Source organism: Schistocerca americana, chromosome 10 (assembly GCF_021461395.2).
Source record: "Schistocerca americana isolate TAMUIC-IGC-003095 chromosome 10, iqSchAmer2.1, whole genome shotgun sequence".
NCBI lineage: Eukaryota > Metazoa > Arthropoda > Insecta > Orthoptera > Acrididae > Schistocerca > Schistocerca americana.
Window position 1 is genome coordinate 131,039,378 of NC_060128.1, and position 18,988 is coordinate 131,058,365.

An 18,988-nucleotide genomic window follows, 5' to 3' on the forward strand; every position below is an offset into this window, starting at 1 on the left:
GCTAAATATGTATGGCAATTGCATATACACTCCTGGAAATTGAAATAAGAACACCGTGAATTCATTGTCCCAGGAAGGGGAAACTTTATTGACACATTCCTGGGGTCAGATACATCACATGATCACACTGACAGAACCACAGGCACATAGACACAGGCAACAGAGCATGCACAATGTCGGCACTAGTACAGTGTATATCCACCTTTCGCAGCAATGCAGGCTGCTATTCTCCCATGGAGACGATCGTAGAGATGCTGGATGTAGTCCTGTGGAACGGCTTGCCATGCCATTTCCACCTGGCGCCTCAGTTGGACCAGCGTTCGTGCTGGACGTGCAGACCGCGTGAGACGACGCTTCATCCAGTCCCAAACATGCTCAATGGTGGACAGATCCGGAGATCTTGCTGGCCAGGGTAGTTGACTTACACCTTCTAGAGCACGTTGGGTGGCACGGGATACATGCGGACGTGCATTGTCCTGTTGGAACAGCAAGTTCCCTTGCCGGTCTAGGAATGGTAGAACGATGGGTTCGATGACGGTTTGGATGTACCGTGCACTATTCAGTGTCCCCTCGACGATCACCAGTGGTGTACGGCCAGTGTAGGAGATCGCTCCCCACACCATGATGCCGGGTGTTGGCCCTGTGTGCCTCGGTCGTATGCAGTCCTGATTGTGGCGCTCACCTGCACGGCGCCAAACACGCATACGACCATCATTGGCACCAAGGCAGAAGCGACTCTCATCGCTGAAGACGACACGTCTCCATTCGTCCCTCCATTCACGCCTGTCGCGACACCACTGGAGGCGGGCTGCACGATGTTGGGGCGTGAGCGGAAGACGGCCTAACGGTGTGCAGGACCGTAGCCCAGCTTCATGGAGACGGTTGCGAATGGTCCTCGCCGATACCCCAGGAGCAACAGTGTCCCTAATTTGCTGGGAAGTGGCGGTGCGGTCCCCTACGGCACTGCGTAGGATCCTACGGTCTTGGCGTGCATCCGTGCGTCGCTGCGGCCCGGTCCCAGGTCGACGGGCACGTGCACCTTCCGCCGACCACTGGCGACAACATCGATGTACTGTGGAGACCTCACGCCCCACGTGTTGAGCAATTCGGCGGTACGTCCACCCGGCCTCCCGCATGCCCACAATACGCCCTCGCTCAAAGTCCGTCAACTGCACATACGGTTCACGTCCACGCTGTCGCGGCATGCTACCAGTGTTAAAGACTGCGATGGAGCTCCGTATGCCACGGCAAACTGGCTGACACTGACGGCGGCGGTGCACAAATGCTGCGCAGCTAGCGCCATTCGACGGCCAACACCGCGGTTCCTGGTGTGTCCGCTGTGCCGTGCGTGTGATCATTGCTTGTACAGCCCTCTCGCAGTGTCCGGAGCAAGTACGGTGGGTCTGACACACCGGTATCAATGTGTTCTTTTTTCCATTTCCAGGAGTGTATGTTCTAATCTCCATGTTCTCTCCCCCTCTCTGTCCATCTCCTCCTCCACTGTTTGTTCATTTCCTTGTCATCCCCCTCTCCCTTTCCATCACATCCTCTTCGTCTTCGTCCATCTCATCCCAATCCTCCCTCCCCCAACTCTCTCCCCACCTCCTCTGCCCGCCTTTTCCGTCCATTTGCCCCGTCCCCGTTTTTTTTCCATTCTTCCCCATTTCTGTCCATCTCCTCTTCCTCTTCTCTCTGATCGTGAGCTTTTTTCCCGTTCGCTGTGAATAGCAACGACTGTAATGAAGACAACAAAACAGCACGTAATGCTTACGCAGTTATTGTTTACAATTATGTACAAGGAGAACGAATACGTCAGAGCGAAATAATTTGTAAAATGGTTTAGATGTCCTGCTATTGGAGTTAAGTGACTGCAAGAAATAAATCGAACCACACATTTTCACAGCACAGCATTTTCCTCTTCACAGTACGTGCTAACAGAAAACCTGTATCTTGTTTAAAAAAATATCAAGCATACGTTCGTCTGTTTATTACAGTATCGAGTAAAATGCGAAGTAGATCGGTCTAGAACTTTCAGAGATATTGTATTGCAACATACATCCTCCTGGAGCATCGTGTACACATTGGAAGTACAGGGTGATTCAAAAAGAATACCACAACTTTAAAAATGTGTATTTAATGAAAGAAACATAATATAACCTTCTGTTATACATCATTACAAAGAGTATTTAAAAAGGTTTTTTTTCACTCAAAAACAACTTCAGAGATGTTCAATATGGCCCCCTCCAGACACACGAGCAATATCAACCCGATACTCCAACTCGTTCCACACTCTCTGTAGCATATCAGGCGTAACAGTTTGGATAGCTGCTGTTATTTCTCGTTTCAAATCATCAATGGTGGCTGGGAGAGGTGTCCGAAACACCATATCCTTAACATACCCCCATAAGAAAAAATCGCAGGGGGTAAGATCAGGGCTTCTTGGAGGCCAGTGATGAAGTGCTCTGTCACGGGCTGCCTGGCGGCCGATCCATCGCCTCGGGTAGTTGACGTTCAGGTAGTTACGGACAGATAAGTGCCAATGTGGTGGCGCTCCATCCTGCTGAAATTGTGGAATTCGCAGCTCTCTGCTAGCTCTGCGAGTCGATTTTCCTGGGCTGCGAACAAATGCTTGCTGGATGCGTGCTGCATTTTCATCACTCGTTCTCGGCCGTCCAGAACTTTTCCCTTTGCACAAACACCCATTCTCTGTAAACTGTTTATACCAACGTTTAATACACCACCTATCAGGAGATTTAACACCATACTTCGTTCGAAATGCACGCTGAACAACTGTCGTCATTCACTTCTGCCGTACTCAATAACACACAAAGCTTTCTGTTGAGCGGTCGCCATCTTAGCATCAACTGACGCTGACACCTAATCAACAGCGCCTCAAGCGAACAAATGTACAACTAAATGAAACTTTATAGCTCCCTTAATTCGCCGACAGATAGTGCTTAGCTCTGCCTTTTGTCGTTGCAGAGTTTTAAATTCCTAAAGTTGTGGTATTCTTTTTGAATCACCCTGTACATTGGTCAAGAACTTTTCGTGGTTTTGGGAAAGACTTTTCTCTATATAGCAGTATACATTTTTATTTACGTTAATATACCGTAAGTATTGAATTACAGCGCCTGTGTCCGTCTGAACATTTATTGGAGTGTCGTGTAAAAATTTGAATTAAATCATTAGATTTTTTTCTAGATCCAACAACCCTTCTCGTTGAAGTAAATCGGTCATTGACTCTTCCAAATATTCGTTGACAATGTTAAACGACGGCTTGTGCTTATATAGCAGCAGAGATTACTCTTTTTCCGTACACCTTACACCCACTGTCCTCAGAACGACAAACATTGTCAATCACTCTCCATTGTGGAACGCTTTTCCTAAGTTGACAAGTCCCAGCCAGGTGCCTTGATTTTTCTTAGGTTTCGCTCCATTAAAAAGCCGAACGTCAAAATTGCGTATCTTGTGCCGTCACCTTTCTTGATGGCGAACTGATCACCATGTGACAGGTTCTTTGTTTTCTGCTCCATTCTTCTGTATGTTGTTCTTCGAATACACCGTACCGAGCGAATAAATGATAACACTGTGCGCGGATGCTACTCTAAGATGACGAGGTTACCAAGAAGTTTTGGCAGGGTGCATCAAACCATTCACAAGACTCATGACAGAAAAAAGTTGTTTCCTTTGTATTTAAAGTAAATTACGTCGTCATAGCTGCCTCGAGCGTCCATCCCAGATGATCAGTGAGGCCACCAACTCAACAGCGGATCTCAGTCGATCTAGTGACGCCAGAGGTGGTTATCACGGTGCCCTGGGTGCTTTGACAATGTGAGGTAATGCTTTGCAGGAGCGCCCCTCAGACGGCGCTCGCGTTCTCGGGGTCAAGCGGCGGCACTGGAGACCGGCTGGAGCGTCCAGACGCGCCGGCTCTGGAGAATGGCTGCCCTTCCCTCCCTGGGCCATGCATAATGCATGCGTCGGGCCGCGCCTGTCCGTCAGGCGGACGACGCCCTTCCAGCTCCAGAGGAGCACTACAACCATAACATCCAGCAGGCCCCATCAGGGCCAACGCTATACATACCTAAAGCAGCGGTCTACAGTCGAGAACGGCCTTCCCACTGGACCTCACCGGAGATGGACTAAAATACGTGGCAGGCCACTAAAATCAAACCACAGTATCGATGAAACTTCCTGGCGGATTAGCACTGCGTGCCGAACCGAGACTATAACTCGGGACCTTTGCCTTTCGCGGGCAAGAGCTCTACCAACTGAGCTATCCAAGCACGACTCACGCCCCGTCCTCACAGCTTTACTTCCGCCAGTACCTCGTCTACTACCTTCCAAACTTTACAGAAGCTCTCCTGGAAACAGTATCGATATTACATATTGTGTGTATACAGCACAATAGCTTTATTTATTCTCGTGTCAGACCTAACTGCCTCTGTCCGAACAGGCTTCGAATGACCCAACGGTACCGACCGTGTGATGCTCAGATGCGGATATGGGATTTGGAGGGACTTGTCAGCACACGGCATTTCCGGTCATTTTGTTTCCAAGACCGGAGCCGCTGCTTCTCCGTCAAGCAGCTCCTCAACTGGCCTCACAAGGGCTGAGTGCACACCGCTTGCCAACATCGCTTGGCAGATGGGCACGGTCGCCCATCCAAGTGCTAGCCAAGCCCGACAGCGCTTAACTTCGGTGATCTGACAGGAACACGTGTTGCCACTGCGGCAAGGCCCTTGGCGCACTATACCAGTAAGGAAATAGATAAATAAAAGAACTCTCTATTGGAGCAGCTTACCTCTCTAAATTTTAGAGGTGGTAAAGGCAAATAATTAAGTTCAAAGCTGATTTTCATAAATTCCATCTCACACTTCATTGGTGAAATGCCTGGGCTAACAGGAAAGGACGGATTAGGTTGTGGAAAGGGGCCAAAATGAGTTGCTGTCAGTAGCACTCAACATACAATCTTTATTTATCAACACAATATTACAACAAGGATGCAAAACACTCAAAACTTTAATCGACCTCATTTGATTAACTTCAGATCGGCTGTATGAAATATTCAAAATTCATGATACAAGGCCTAAGCAAGAAATTGAAATACAAGATTCTTCTGGAGGTTTCACCCAAAAATATTTTCTAAATCTGCAATCTGAACAGGCTGAAGGCCTTACCAATTTAACTTTAATGGAACCTGGCTGGAGGCTGCATACTAAGCAACAAGAAGAGTTCGTGATTCTTGAGTTTCTCCCGGCGTATTTGATAGTCAAAATATCCACGGGTGTACTGCCGGTACATTGTCCAACGGGCACAATATTTCGGCGATCATACATGTCGTCGTCATCAAGAGTAAATCGAGCTAACGCATAGTTGTGACGACCACCGCGGACAGAGTCATCACACCGACGTCATCTCAGACGCCGTCGCAATCTGTTCCACCGCGCGACCGTGGCGCGGGGCGCGGACGGCGCAGGGAGTGCGCCGCGGGCGGAGGGTATTTAAATCGGCCGCCGCCGGGACTGAACCCAGTTCCCTCTGAGCAGCCATTGCGTACGGATCTCCGTGCCGGCACGTTCACAGGAGCTCAGTACGTCAGTTCACCTGATGATGGCGACATGTATGATCGCCGAAATATTGTGCCCGTTGGACACTGTAGACCGGCAGTACACCCGTGGATATTTTGATTAAGAAGAGTTTGAATCAAAAGGCAGAAGGCCTTACCTTCAAACATTTCATGCAAAATTCTGTCGAAGGACCCATACAAAAGCATAACAATCTTACGCCTTAAGGGCAAGACAAGAACATTGATTTAAGAGAGATTGATACTCTGCTGAAGGCCACACATCAACCAAATAACTAAAACCCAGTCGGTAAAGCACTTTCTTGCGAGAGGCAAAGGTCCCGAATTCGAGTCTCAATTCATCAGAGTTTTAATCTCCCAGGAAGTTTCATTAATAACGTTTGCCTTATTTAAATAGCCTTCAGAGTTCTCATTAAAGAATAGGAAGTAGGACTTTTCAGCACGCCTTCATACAACGTACACGATTTTGTGTGTGTCTCTAGATCTTCGAAAAGCAAGTTTGAGATCTCATTTTCTTCTCCCTTAACTTCCTTTTTATGCTACTCTGAAATTAGCAATAAAATTTAATTAATTTTCAAGATTTATTTTCCAGTTATTCGAAAAGATTCAGCACAATTTGTCACTACAGTCATAAAGAATCCACAATCACCATTTAACAGGTAATCGATCAACTTCCCCAGAGAGGGTTAAGTTGACTGACACAGTTTTTTAAAAAATAATCCGCAATGTTAGAGGAAAAGGTAATATTACTACAACTCAATCCCATTTTCTGAATTGTTGTTGTTGTGGTCTTGAGTCCAGATACTGGTTTGATGCAGCTTTCCATGCTACTTTATCCTGTGCATGCTTCTTCATCTCGCAGTACCTACTGCTACCTACACCCTTCTGAATCTGTTTAGTGTACTCATCTCTTTGTCTACCTCAGCAATTTTTACCGTCCACGCTGCCCTCCATCACTAAACTGGTGATCCCTTGATGTCTCAGGTTATGTCCTACCAAGCGATCCCTTCTTGTAGTCAAGTTGTGCCATAAATCTCTCTCCTCTCCAGTTCTATTCAATGCCTCCTCATTAGTTATGTGATCTAACCATCTAATCTTCAGCATTCTTCTGTAGCACCACAATTCGAAAGCTTCTCTTCTTGTCCAAACTGGTTATCGTCCATGTTTCACGTCCATACATGGTACACTCCATACAAATACTTTCAGAAACGACTTCCTGACACTTAAATCTATACTCGATGTTAACAAATTTCTCTTCTTCAGAAACGATTCCCTTGCCATTGCCAGTCTACATTTTATATCCTCTCTACTCCGACCATCATCAGCTATTTTGCTCCCCAAATAGCAAAACTCCTTTACTACTTGAAGTGTTTCATTTCCTAATCTAATTCCCTCAGCATCACCAGATTTAATTCGACTTCATTCCATTATCCTCGTTTTACTTTTGTTGATGTTCATCTTATATCCTTCTTTCAAGACACTGTCCATTCCGTTCAGCTGCTCTTCCAGGTCCTTTGCTGTCTCTGACAGAATTACAACGTCATCGGCGAACATCAAAGGTTTTATTTCTTCTCCGTGGATTTTAATTCCTACTCCGTATTTTTCTTTTGTTCCCTTTTCTGAATAAAATGCCAATATATCAATTTCATTGTTTTCAGAAATAATCAAGTGAGGCCCTGTGCATTGTCAGTGGGTCAATACGAGCTACTGCCACATTCCAACGGAAGATCGGGGTATTCCGTGAAAACAAGAAGATTGCTGATAACACCGACTTTCCCAGAGATCCCTGGGGAGAGGGAAAGACCAAGAGCAAGACAACCCACTCTCGTCACAGTCAGGACTCACGGAAACTGAGTTCAGCACCATCGATGAATGGAAATGCTGCTGGCAACAAAACAATCCGCCACACACTGCCTGAAACTGTCCTGCATCCACAAGAAACCCGCTGGGTTCGACCAGTCTCGGGCAGTTCGGACTATCCTGAACCGCATCCGGATGGGCCGTGGAAGATGAGCGGATACTCTCTACAAGTGGGACAAGTCTACATCACCACTGTGAAAATATGATAAAATGTACGAAAAACCATGGTATCCATAATCACCTTGCGGTGTTGCAGTTCTTATTTCCGTGCTTGCTGGGAACACCACCAACACCGACAAACACAGCCAGTCTGGTCTACACCAACTGACTTGTAACTGCTGTTGGTCTGTATTGTGGGTCAAACATGCAGAAATTTCAGGAACAGGTACACAGAACATCTCAGAACGCTGTAAAGAAATCGCTCTCTCTCAACACATAACCTGATAGCACAGAATCACCACCCAGCAAACATTGAAACTGACTTAAATATTTTTAATAGCAGTAACAGCGTATACAAAAATTAACAATAGAAGAAAAGTATCACTTCCAAAATTCAATAGCCCAAGGAAAGGAAGTACTAAATGGATACACATCGCTGGGCAATAAAACCCTCTTTGCCGCAACTGAACTATATAAACAACACTCCAAAAATTCACGTGTTCAGCCCCCCCAGAACTAAATTTCCGTCTCCCCCATACCACGTAACTTTCACTCTAGGTACCTCCCCCCCCCCCCCCCCTCTCTCTCTCTCTCTCTCTCTCTCTCTCTCTCTCTCTCTCTCTCTCTCTCTCGCTAAAAAAATAACAACACACACACACACACACACACACACACACACACACAGTGTTACCACATCACAAACAAAGGAGACAAACACCACCACATCAAAGCTGTAATTAACATGCAAAATAACGCGATACATTTTCATTTTTGTTCTGATATGCATAATAAACAAAAATAAAATTACGTTTTGCTGTTTGCAAACGACGAGTTGTAGATTGTGTAGCACTTACGAATTCAGTAGCTTCATGTAATGTATGTAAACTAATGTATACATTCACCCTTTCTTCAAATAACTTACAAAACCAACACTTCATACTGCAATACACAAAACACACTACATCAGACTACTAATACAAATCTCAACTGAAAACTGTAAACAAATCATGTACAATATTTGACAACAATCACTTTATTCAAAAACGCAGATATTTCATACCAGATGTTCTTTCTGAACGTTAATATGTAATAACAGTTTTACAGAACACAACTTAAGTAACCCACTGAAGATACCACATAAAGTGCTGAAACATGTCTGGGTAAAACATAACTCCAAAGGTGTCTTGCAGGAGGCGGAATTCCTCATCTAACTGGTATCCACATGTGTAGCTGTTGTTTATTTTATGCTCAAGAGCTGTGCTTAAGTGTTACGATGTAGAAGTTTTGTAATCTTTGTGTATGTACTGCCATAAATAAATAAATAAATATTTAAGTTCAAAGTCGGTGAACTTCATCCCATTTCGTGGAATACGCCTTGGACCAGCCGAGTAATTCATGCGCACGGCTGGCTTACACGTCGACCCCTGCCGCGTGTCGGCCTCTGCTGTGTGGTCGCTACCTATTCTATTCTAACAAAGGCAATAACGATCACAGCCAGGCTGCAAGTCAACGACCACAGCCTGAATGTCCAGCCATCGGGTGACCTTCACCCTGCCGCCGTCTCCACGAGACCGCCCGCTGGGGATACATCCCATCGGCTCAAGGTTCGAGGTACGAACCGAGGTCCTCCCCGTTCACCTCCGCTGGCGCCCCACGCCGCCAGACGCAACGCTTCCTCAGCCACAGGTCCTGTGTTCGTCCCGGACGTCGGTACCGTATCCCGCTACGCTAGTTCACACCACCTCAGCCGGCTGCCTGGAACACGCTGGTACCCGAGGCCACTTGCAATACCGGGCCTCCTCTTCCTGAAGTGTTTACAACGGCTTGTCCATTTCGGGGCTTCTGGGTTCAGGGTTCGGCGCCCGTCACCGCGGTTGCCTCCTTACGGCAGACACGCGGCGCTGAAGACATACATGTACTTCTGTTCGTTGTATATGGCTTGGGGCTGGATTTTTCTGAAACAAAGTAGAAGTAACGAGTAAGTAAATTGTCTGAACAATCATTAGCTCGTTTTTGGTGCACGATAAACCTGGGCTCCTACGGCTGGCCCCATTGAGTACACCGCTTCTCGTCCGATTAACGAAGTTGAGTGAAAAAGAGAGAGAGTCGTGCAGTTTTGACCGATTAAATTTTTCCACTTTACTCTGTACCTGTGGTGGTTGATAGGGTTATTAATATAAGAGAGGCGTTCAGTATGTAATGCAACACGTTTTTCTCTGTTTCGTTTGAAAAAATGCGGAATTTGTTGAGTCATAGTCGGAAGATTGCCGCTTAATCACCTATAGTTGGTCCGCCCCTGGTAGCTGAGTGGTCAGCGCGACGGAATGTCATACCTAAAGGCCCAGGTTCGATTACCGGCTGGGTCGGAGATGTTCTCCGCTGAGGGACTGGGTGTTGTGTTCTCATTAACATTATTTCTTCCCCATCGACACGCAAATCGCCGAAGTGGCGTGAACTCGAAAGTCTTACACCAGGTGAACGATCCACCCAACGGGAGGCCCTAGCCACACGGCATTTCCATTTATGTGTACTGGAATCCTGACTAAAGCCAATCTGTTTTCAGAACAAAATTGTCTTATATATTAAACGAACATCGTCGTAATGTATCAATGATTCATTCACTTTATTGAGCCAGTTATTTTTGTTTCTGTAAAAATGCCTCCATAACATGAGGCAAACCTGTACCATACAACAGCCAAACGTTGCAACAGAAAACAGAGAAATGCAGAAACATGCAGTTATAAAGGTACTGTAATGTGGTCGCCGTAGCTGCGGGAACAGCTAATCATACCTCCGTTGTGCCGCTTTTTGATCGAATTCAGTCAACCTACACACGAGGTGCATTCGACTAACTGCAAACCGACTAACTGCAAACCGACTAACTGCAAACCGACTAACTGCAAACCGACTAACTGCAAACCGACTAACTGCAAACCGACTAACTGCAAACCGACTAACTGCATACCGACTAACTGCATACCGACTAACTGCACACCGACTAACTGCACACCGACTAACTGCACACCGACTAACTGCACACCGACTAACTGCACACCGACTAACTGCACACCGACTAACTGCACACCGACTAACTGCACACCGACTAACTGCACACCGACTAACTGCACACCGACTAACTGCACACCGACTAACTGCACACCGACTAACTGCACACCGACTAACTGCACACCGACTAACTGCACACCGACTAACTGCACACCGACTAACTGCACACCGACTAACTGCACACCGACTAACTGCACACCGACTAACTGCACACCGACTAACTGCACACCGACTAACTGCACACCGACTAACTGCACACCGACTAACTGCACACCGACTAACTGCACACCGACTAACTGCACACCGACTAACTGCACACCGACTAACTGCACACCGACTAACTGCACACCGACTAACTGCACACCGACTAACTGCACACCGACTAACTGCACACCGACTAACTGCACACCGACTAACTGCACACCGACTAACTGCACACCGACTAACTGCACACCGACTAACTGCACACCGACTAACTGCACACCGACTAACTGCATACCGACTAACTGCATACCGACTAACTGCATACCGACTAACTGCATACCGACTAACTGCATACCGACTAACTCCTTGTCAGCAAACATGTCCATGCTGCTGTGTATCACTGTTAACGTACAACAAACACTGCCGGAGAAACAAACGCGAGACAGGACCATTGAATGCAAGCTTGGAGCCGAAGAGGACAGTGGGCGTTTCTCTATTAAGCAAGTGCCGCGCCTGAGCGAAACAAGTCTACTTCCAAACAAAACACACAGCGCGCACTACCGACACGTCCACTCCGATGCTTCTTTCTGTGTAATGAAGCTGCAGAGATAATATGGTGGTAAGAAATCTAACTAAATGCAATTAAAAGGTCTATTACAAAAACAGACTTCCTGAGTTAATGCCGCGTTGCTCTCCTATGTCACCACAAATATTTCATGGCCTAGTTCGTTTCTGCGAAAGCCATGCAGATCCAAAGAAAAATCAATTTGAAAATTTCGCTCTTCTACAAAAAGCAAACTAGTCCCGTATTCTATAAAAGCCGGGCAAGTCGAGGATTCACAGGTTTCCTATTCTCACCTTGAAGGACTGGTTACTGCGCACCACATCCAGAGGAAGCGTCCCAGGCTTCCAGACGAAGGACGGCGTCGTGATGATGCAGCCGCATTTTCCTACGAGTAGAGAATTGAAAATATCACTCCTTAGCTTTGTACTGAATAACCAAGAACAGACTGTACAGTGTCCAGAACAATATTGTAATATATGGGCAGTCTCCAAAAGACAAACGGTTCCCATAGAAACAGCCAAAAAAGAAACCAGAGCCTATTGTTCAGTTGGGTGAATGTCGTACAAAGTACTTATCAAAGAGGCCACACAACACTTTTGACAACCAAAACCGAAAACACCCGTTAGAAGATTCGACCACAAGTGATATACATATTGGATTTCTACGTGAGAACCATACAATCTTCCATATAGAAGCTACTCAACATAGGTCTCGGACATCCCAGGCCTTACACATGTACTATGTGATTCACTGAACGGCAAAAATAAAAGCTGAGGGAAGATATTCTGAGGAGAATCAGTTAGTAGCGCAAAAAACTTTGCATGTGGAAAGAGCAAAAGCTTTTGTAAAGATGAAACGGAACTATACACTAAAAATAAGACATTGGCCCGTAACTGTACTTCAGTTGATAACGTGAAAAACTTGCCTCTACCGCTCTAGCAGTCAAGCGCCGTCTATAATGCAAGGCAATTACGGTACAATGTTCATCGGATTCGCAGATTGTCAGATGACTCTCTTTCAATTTACCTGCTGTCTTGAAGATGAAGTAAGGGAAGAAGGGTCTCATGAAGACACATCCAGGACTTCGAACTACAGAAATAACACTCCATTAGAAAATCGAAGATATCAGGTTTTCCTGGTTAGTGATGGGTATATTGGGCGGAACAAAAATAATGGTTCAGCTTTTGTACAGTGAAGTGCACTGCTTGAAGATCTAGAAAAAGATCACGTATTTGTTTGCAATGCGAGGAAACTGCTGTTTACCAAACAATCAAGACTTCTTGTTGGTTGTATATAACGGGCGGAAGACAAGCACATGAGAAATACCTGAAACTTCGGTCAGAAAAATTATTGAAGCCCGTACTTTCTCACCCATTCCAGCTGAAAGTAATGAAACCTTCCAATTTCGTATATATTAAACGTGCTAATAAGGTATTGTTTCTGAAAACGCCTAAACCTCCATTCAAACTGCAGTAGGTACTTCAGATTCACAAAGATGAGTCTCATTGCGAAACTCTTTCTTTGGTCCAGAAGTCCTACCATAGAATATACTGCTTAGAATCTACATTAGTTGTATGACAAGAAACCAGGTATTCAGCTAGTTAGAGTCAGACAACTTTGTAATTTCATGCGATTCCCGGAAGAAGGAGAAAACTTTCTACGACGACTTCCTTTACGATACTCCAGATGAAAATTTTATGAAGAGGAGATGGAAATTGATGATGATAATAACAGTGATAGTTAAGATGGACTGATGACCATAGATGTTAAGTCCCATAGTGCTCAGTTAAGAGGATGAAAAACTAATAATCTATTTGCTATAAAGAAAATAACTGTCTTGTGCTCATTGTTACATAATTCCAGGCAACATTTTGAAAACAGTAGATTAGACCAGTAAAAAAATATTACTTAGTTTTTCTTTTCTACAAATACTGGACAAGGCAAACAATAAAATGTTTCTTCAGAATTAACTCTAGTTTTACTATAGTCTCTAAGCTTAAAAGCGAGCATCAGTGAAACAGTATTTAAGAAGCTGTGAATATCGTTTGGACGCTTTACATGCCTTCACTTAAATGGTGGAAAGCGTTTTTTGTTTTTTATTTCTGAAAACTGAAAATTTTGTATGCCCGGTTGTTGAAATAAGCCCATCAATTACTCTGTCATAGGAGACCAGCCATATACCAAAATACTCGAAAAATACCCCTGGTCGACATCTGAAATTTTTCCAGTGTGTTTGGTTTGCTGAATTACTTGGACGTCATCTAGCAATACATAAAAATGTGACATACGGCGGGAGGAACGGATGACGATGATGCAATGTCGTATTTAGCCAGAGATGGATACTGTGATTAAAGTTAATATTCTAGCGGTCATATCAGGTAACTTTTATTTGTCGCTATTACACCGGCTACGTGACGTGACAGTGACACCTCGTATTAACCTTGTCGCGCTAGCCTTGGCAATATTTTGCCCAGTATTCGCTACAAGCTGGCATCTAACACGCCCAGGAGACTAATATTGTCCAAACTGGTTACAAAAGTTAAAGTCATCAAGTGGTAATCGCTTCATGTTATTAGCATAAATTAGTCGTGTGTTTTTATTTTTACTTCATAGTGAGATACCCAGAGTGCAATGCGTTCTCGTATTAACCAAAACCATCTAAACCATGTCAGCACCACTGTAATCTCTTAGTAAAGGTGATCAGAGCACCGCTTTAACTTGAATTACGTTCAGTTTGACTTTGTATTAGGACAATTTTTATAATAATATAATCACACAAAAAATATCTTAGAAGTCCAGTAACTCTTCATCCATTTCCAATCTCTACTTCCTACTGAAAAGCAATAGAACCAAAATAGGAATGAAACCTACATGGTTCAGCCACATTTACAGCTAAGAAATGTTCCCCTTTTCAGGCATCGCCTTACAACCTGTATTCAGCTCTCCCAATATTGGCTTACGAATTAGTCGAACAACACAACCACGTCAGTATCAGAGATTCCAACTATGTTGCACGTTACTGCATTGTAACAATGGGCTCAGGGCCTAATGATAACCCTGCGTGTGTAATGTGCCGTCTCGGGCTGAACTTCAACGAATTTCAGTAAAACGTACAAAGGAGTACTAATATGGTTGTTTACAAGAGCTGTTACAATGGTGGCCTTCAATTTTCTCTGTCACAAATTTATCTTGTCACGGAAGGATTCCATTAGCATACTGTGCTCCACTGTTCACCAACAAGCTACCACCGCCAATTTTCATTGACGCAAACCGACACTTATCTGGCAGATAAGAGGAAGACTGCTTAAAACGCTTAATTGCTAGCGGGGTATTTCTGCTTGTGATAATACACACTAAAGCTTCCATAATTATAGCAATTTACTTCCCTGTGTGTCGTGTTGGACACAGATGTACAGGATGTAACAAGTGTCAGTGTAGATACTGACTGAGAATGATGTACTGAACAACACTATTTACTTCATTTGCAGACGAGTAATTGTGGCAATTTGGAGTAGCATGTTTTTACGTTGGTTAGTACGTGCAAGTACATGAGGCAAGAGCAAGCCCTTAATGTTCATTTTCCTTTTGTGTAGCAGGCAAGTGTTGCGGTGTGACCACGTGGATGCAACACGGTAAGTCTACATTGACAGGCGTAGTCTACTTAGCGGTGAAGCCAAATCCATGTAGAAAACATCAGTTCGTAAAGTTTGTGACGTTTTTGTGTGGAGAATGTTTGAAACAGAGAAAAAAATAACCTGTTCACTGATGTGTGTATATATTAAGTTACCACATGTAAAAATATGGCCTTACAGCCCGTTTGCCCTGCACTTGTTGCGCACCTGTTCAGAGGATTGTGAACACAACTGGTTGTCGGGGTACCTGGTCTGAACGGATGGGTATCTCGACCACTTCCGCAAATATCGGCCGCTTAACAACAGCTGTTATTCGTGCAAAGTTTTCTGAAACTATTCTATCTGTCAGGTTAGAAAAGTAACACCTGGATATTGGTACCAAAATTGACGTGTTGGTGTTGAACACGAAAAAGGCAAATTGTCCAAATAACAGGCCATATTTTGTAAACAAGCAGAAAGCGTTATTTGGCCTCCGAATATACCTGAAAAAAACAGTATATGCATCCATTCATGGCTTCGTATTACACATCTGAAACCAAACATAAGCTTACTTCTTAAGACAGTTTTTTTGAATAGTATGTTGATACAAAGCGTGAGTCTACGCCATAGCAATTACATTTCTCTTCTGAATGTCATTTATGAGTGCATCTTTCAGACAGTGCTTTCATTTTAAATATTGATACACAGTTCTAGCTTGTTGAATTAACTCAAAACAGCATTACACATTGCAGATGCGGAAATCTGCGACCATTTCTAACTCTACATCGTATTTATGCAATAGCTGGTAGCATGAAAAACGCACGTCAGTCTTAATGGATTATCACAAATAAATAAGGCGTCTGGACGTCCAGTTGTAGTAATACTTGCAGCAGTTGGACAAAAATATGGAAACGCAGCGCACACTACACATTTCCGTGCGTAATGCAATGTAGGAATATGGTTGGCATTCAAAACACCTTCCAGTAGTCTTGGAATGGATAAATACAGGTCCTGTGTGGTTTTCAGCGGTATCTTATACGATTCTTCCTGCACAGTAGTGGTAACTATAATGGAGGTGGATTGCGATCACGCACCCTTCTCTCCGATGTAGTCCACAAAGGCTCAAGATATTGAAATCTACTGACTGTGGTTGAAAGCGGAGATAAGACAATTGATACTCCCGCTCACAAGACCAGTCCTGGAAGAAGTGAACTATGTGAACAAGGAGTCCTGTCGTATTGGAAACAAATATTGTACCATGGGATGGAGCGGAGCGGACAAAATAATCACATAAGGCGTGGTGGTAATGAAACCTTGCAGAATAGCCTTGGAGTCTTTGGAATACCACGAAGTGGCTGCCGAATTCATCTCGGAATCCCTGCCATGTTTGGCTCTTGAAATGTGAAGTTGGCCACAAGTTCGAAAAAGTGTGAAACAAGACTGATGCGACTAAACATTTTTCCATGAGTCCACAGTCGAGGCTTCATGGCTTCGGCACCAAGTTTTCCTGTTACGGACTTTTGCATCACCGATGACTAATTTTCGGATCCCAGTTCGCCCTGCAATTTCCTGCTTATGGAGCTGCCTTCGTGTTGACAGGGTGCTGACAGGGTTCGCGAGTGCGACATTAAGTTCCGGAGTGGTATTTTCAGCTGTCTATTCCTTAATGACAGTCTCTGACGATCACACTACACACGCTTACGTACGCTTTGTAACGGCGGATAGAAGATATTGCAATGTCTGTCTTGTTCATAAGTACAATGCAATGTTGCTTCGGTCATTGCATGATCCCCTTTATTTTTAGTCAATTCTTGCCACAAACTTCTTTTGCACCCATTTAGATTTAGTACATCCTCATCAGTTATCCGATATACTTACCTAATTACTAGGGCCCGGACTGTAATTACCTAAAACAGTGAAATATGCAAGCATTTATGACCTAAAACTTACATAAATATGCCCTTAATAAATAAAATATGACTTAATAGAAGTTTATTTTAAGCATCCTTGTTTGTTTAATTTTTTTTCACCATGAAGTAATACAAAATGCACTTCTCAAAATATTGTAAGTATAGTTCTTTCTTTCTTTCTGTAGGGTTTGTTGCTAATTTGCACCTATTTTTTGAATGTCTGAATGTTTTATTTTCTAAGCATAAAGTACAGTGAAAAGGTCATCTGTCAAAACAGTAAAACAATATTTTTATTTCTACATTGTATTTAAAGCGTTTCACATTATTTAATACCGTATGTCAATCTTCAGTATCTACAAAGTTGCACTGGATCACATGGTGCATTTTCAGGTTTTCCATTGTCAAAGATCTACGGTTCTCGCTGAGGATAGTTTTGTACCTGGAAAAGCTCCTCTCCACTTCACAAGACGTGACTGGAGCGTATTTGAAGGCAGCCAGGTCACTGGAGCTCAGCTTTGTTTCAGTATCTTCAAATGTTGCGGCATTCCCTGAAAGACTGTCACTAATTTTGCACAGTCTAGAATATCCAGGATTCCGTTGGAGAACACTTTGCAATTTGGTTTTCACCTTGTCAGCCACATGACCACGAGCTCGACCCAACTCACTCTGCACATGTTGCACAATACTCAGGGCCTCAGACAGTCGAGTGCCAACAGCTTCCAGTCATTTGATGGCTTTTGATATCACTGAAAAATTGGCGTTCATGTATGCCAAGTTTCGAGACAATGTATCGGTAAAAACTTTTCACAATTTTGATAGCACTTGATTCATCGCTATCAAGCTCACAGAAGATGGTCTTTATTTGGGTATAGTTGGTGCAGTAATACTCAACAGCATTAAGCCAAGAACCTCATCGCGTTTGAACGGGTTTAGGTGGGAGGGGCGTTGAAGGTGCTTGTTGCTTGAATTTCTGCACCCGTAGCGGAGCCTTCACATAGGCTTTCTTGCCACAGGAAATTAATATGTGCACGTCAGGGTAATTTGATCGCATCTCTTCGGCAACTCTGTGCAACGCAAATGGCGTACACCATACTGGGGTAGAGAATCTGAAGCCCTTCGGCTGCTTTAGCAATATATGAAGCACCATCTGTTACAAGCAGCAAAAGTTCTCTCTTTTCTCACCATCCAGCCACAGTAGCTTCAGAGAGTTGTCAAACAAAATAGCAATCGTCGAATTGTTTACTCTATCGAGAGCTTCACACGTTAGTAGGAACACATCTCCACGGCCATCAACTTTTAGAACACCAACAACATCATTTGCAATATATAGCCCACTAATATCCGTAGTTTCATCTATCGACAGCCAGATCTTTTGCTCAGCAATAGTAATTCGTATTTTGTTGGGCACATCATTGTAGCATACGGATAAATAGTTGTTTCTCAGTGTAGATTCATCAGGAACTGGATGTGTTGTGTACTTCTCCAAGAACCGTCTGAAGCGTGGATTCTTCAGCTTTTCCAATGGGATGTTGCAGGACACCATCATCTCACACAAATCCTTGCAGAATGACTGCACGGTTGACGATTGACCTGTCTGTTCAAACAGCGTTTGCCTGCTGTTATTTTCAGCACTTCGTTTCACACAGCTGCTGTGTTTAGCGGTATTACAGTGTTGCTGGACATTAAAGCGCTTTTCTGCACTAACTTTAACTTCACACAGTTTACAAAATAATATTTTCCCATCAGTACTAAAGAACTTCTCTCCAAATTCTCGAACATATCCTCGCAACTTCACGCTGTCGGAGCACTTTGCTTTAGGCATGTCGAACAAGGCAAAGGCTGTGTTCGAACTGGTTACTGGGAACACCTGTGCGACTGCGATGATTATTATGGCAGAAGCCGCCTTTGTTGGCTCTGAGAGCGTATTGACGACTCTGCGCAACAATGTTTTATATTCGCAAAACGACTGTTGCGGTACACCGATTTTCTGCTACAGTCCTGAGAAATAAAGCTGTGTACTAATTTA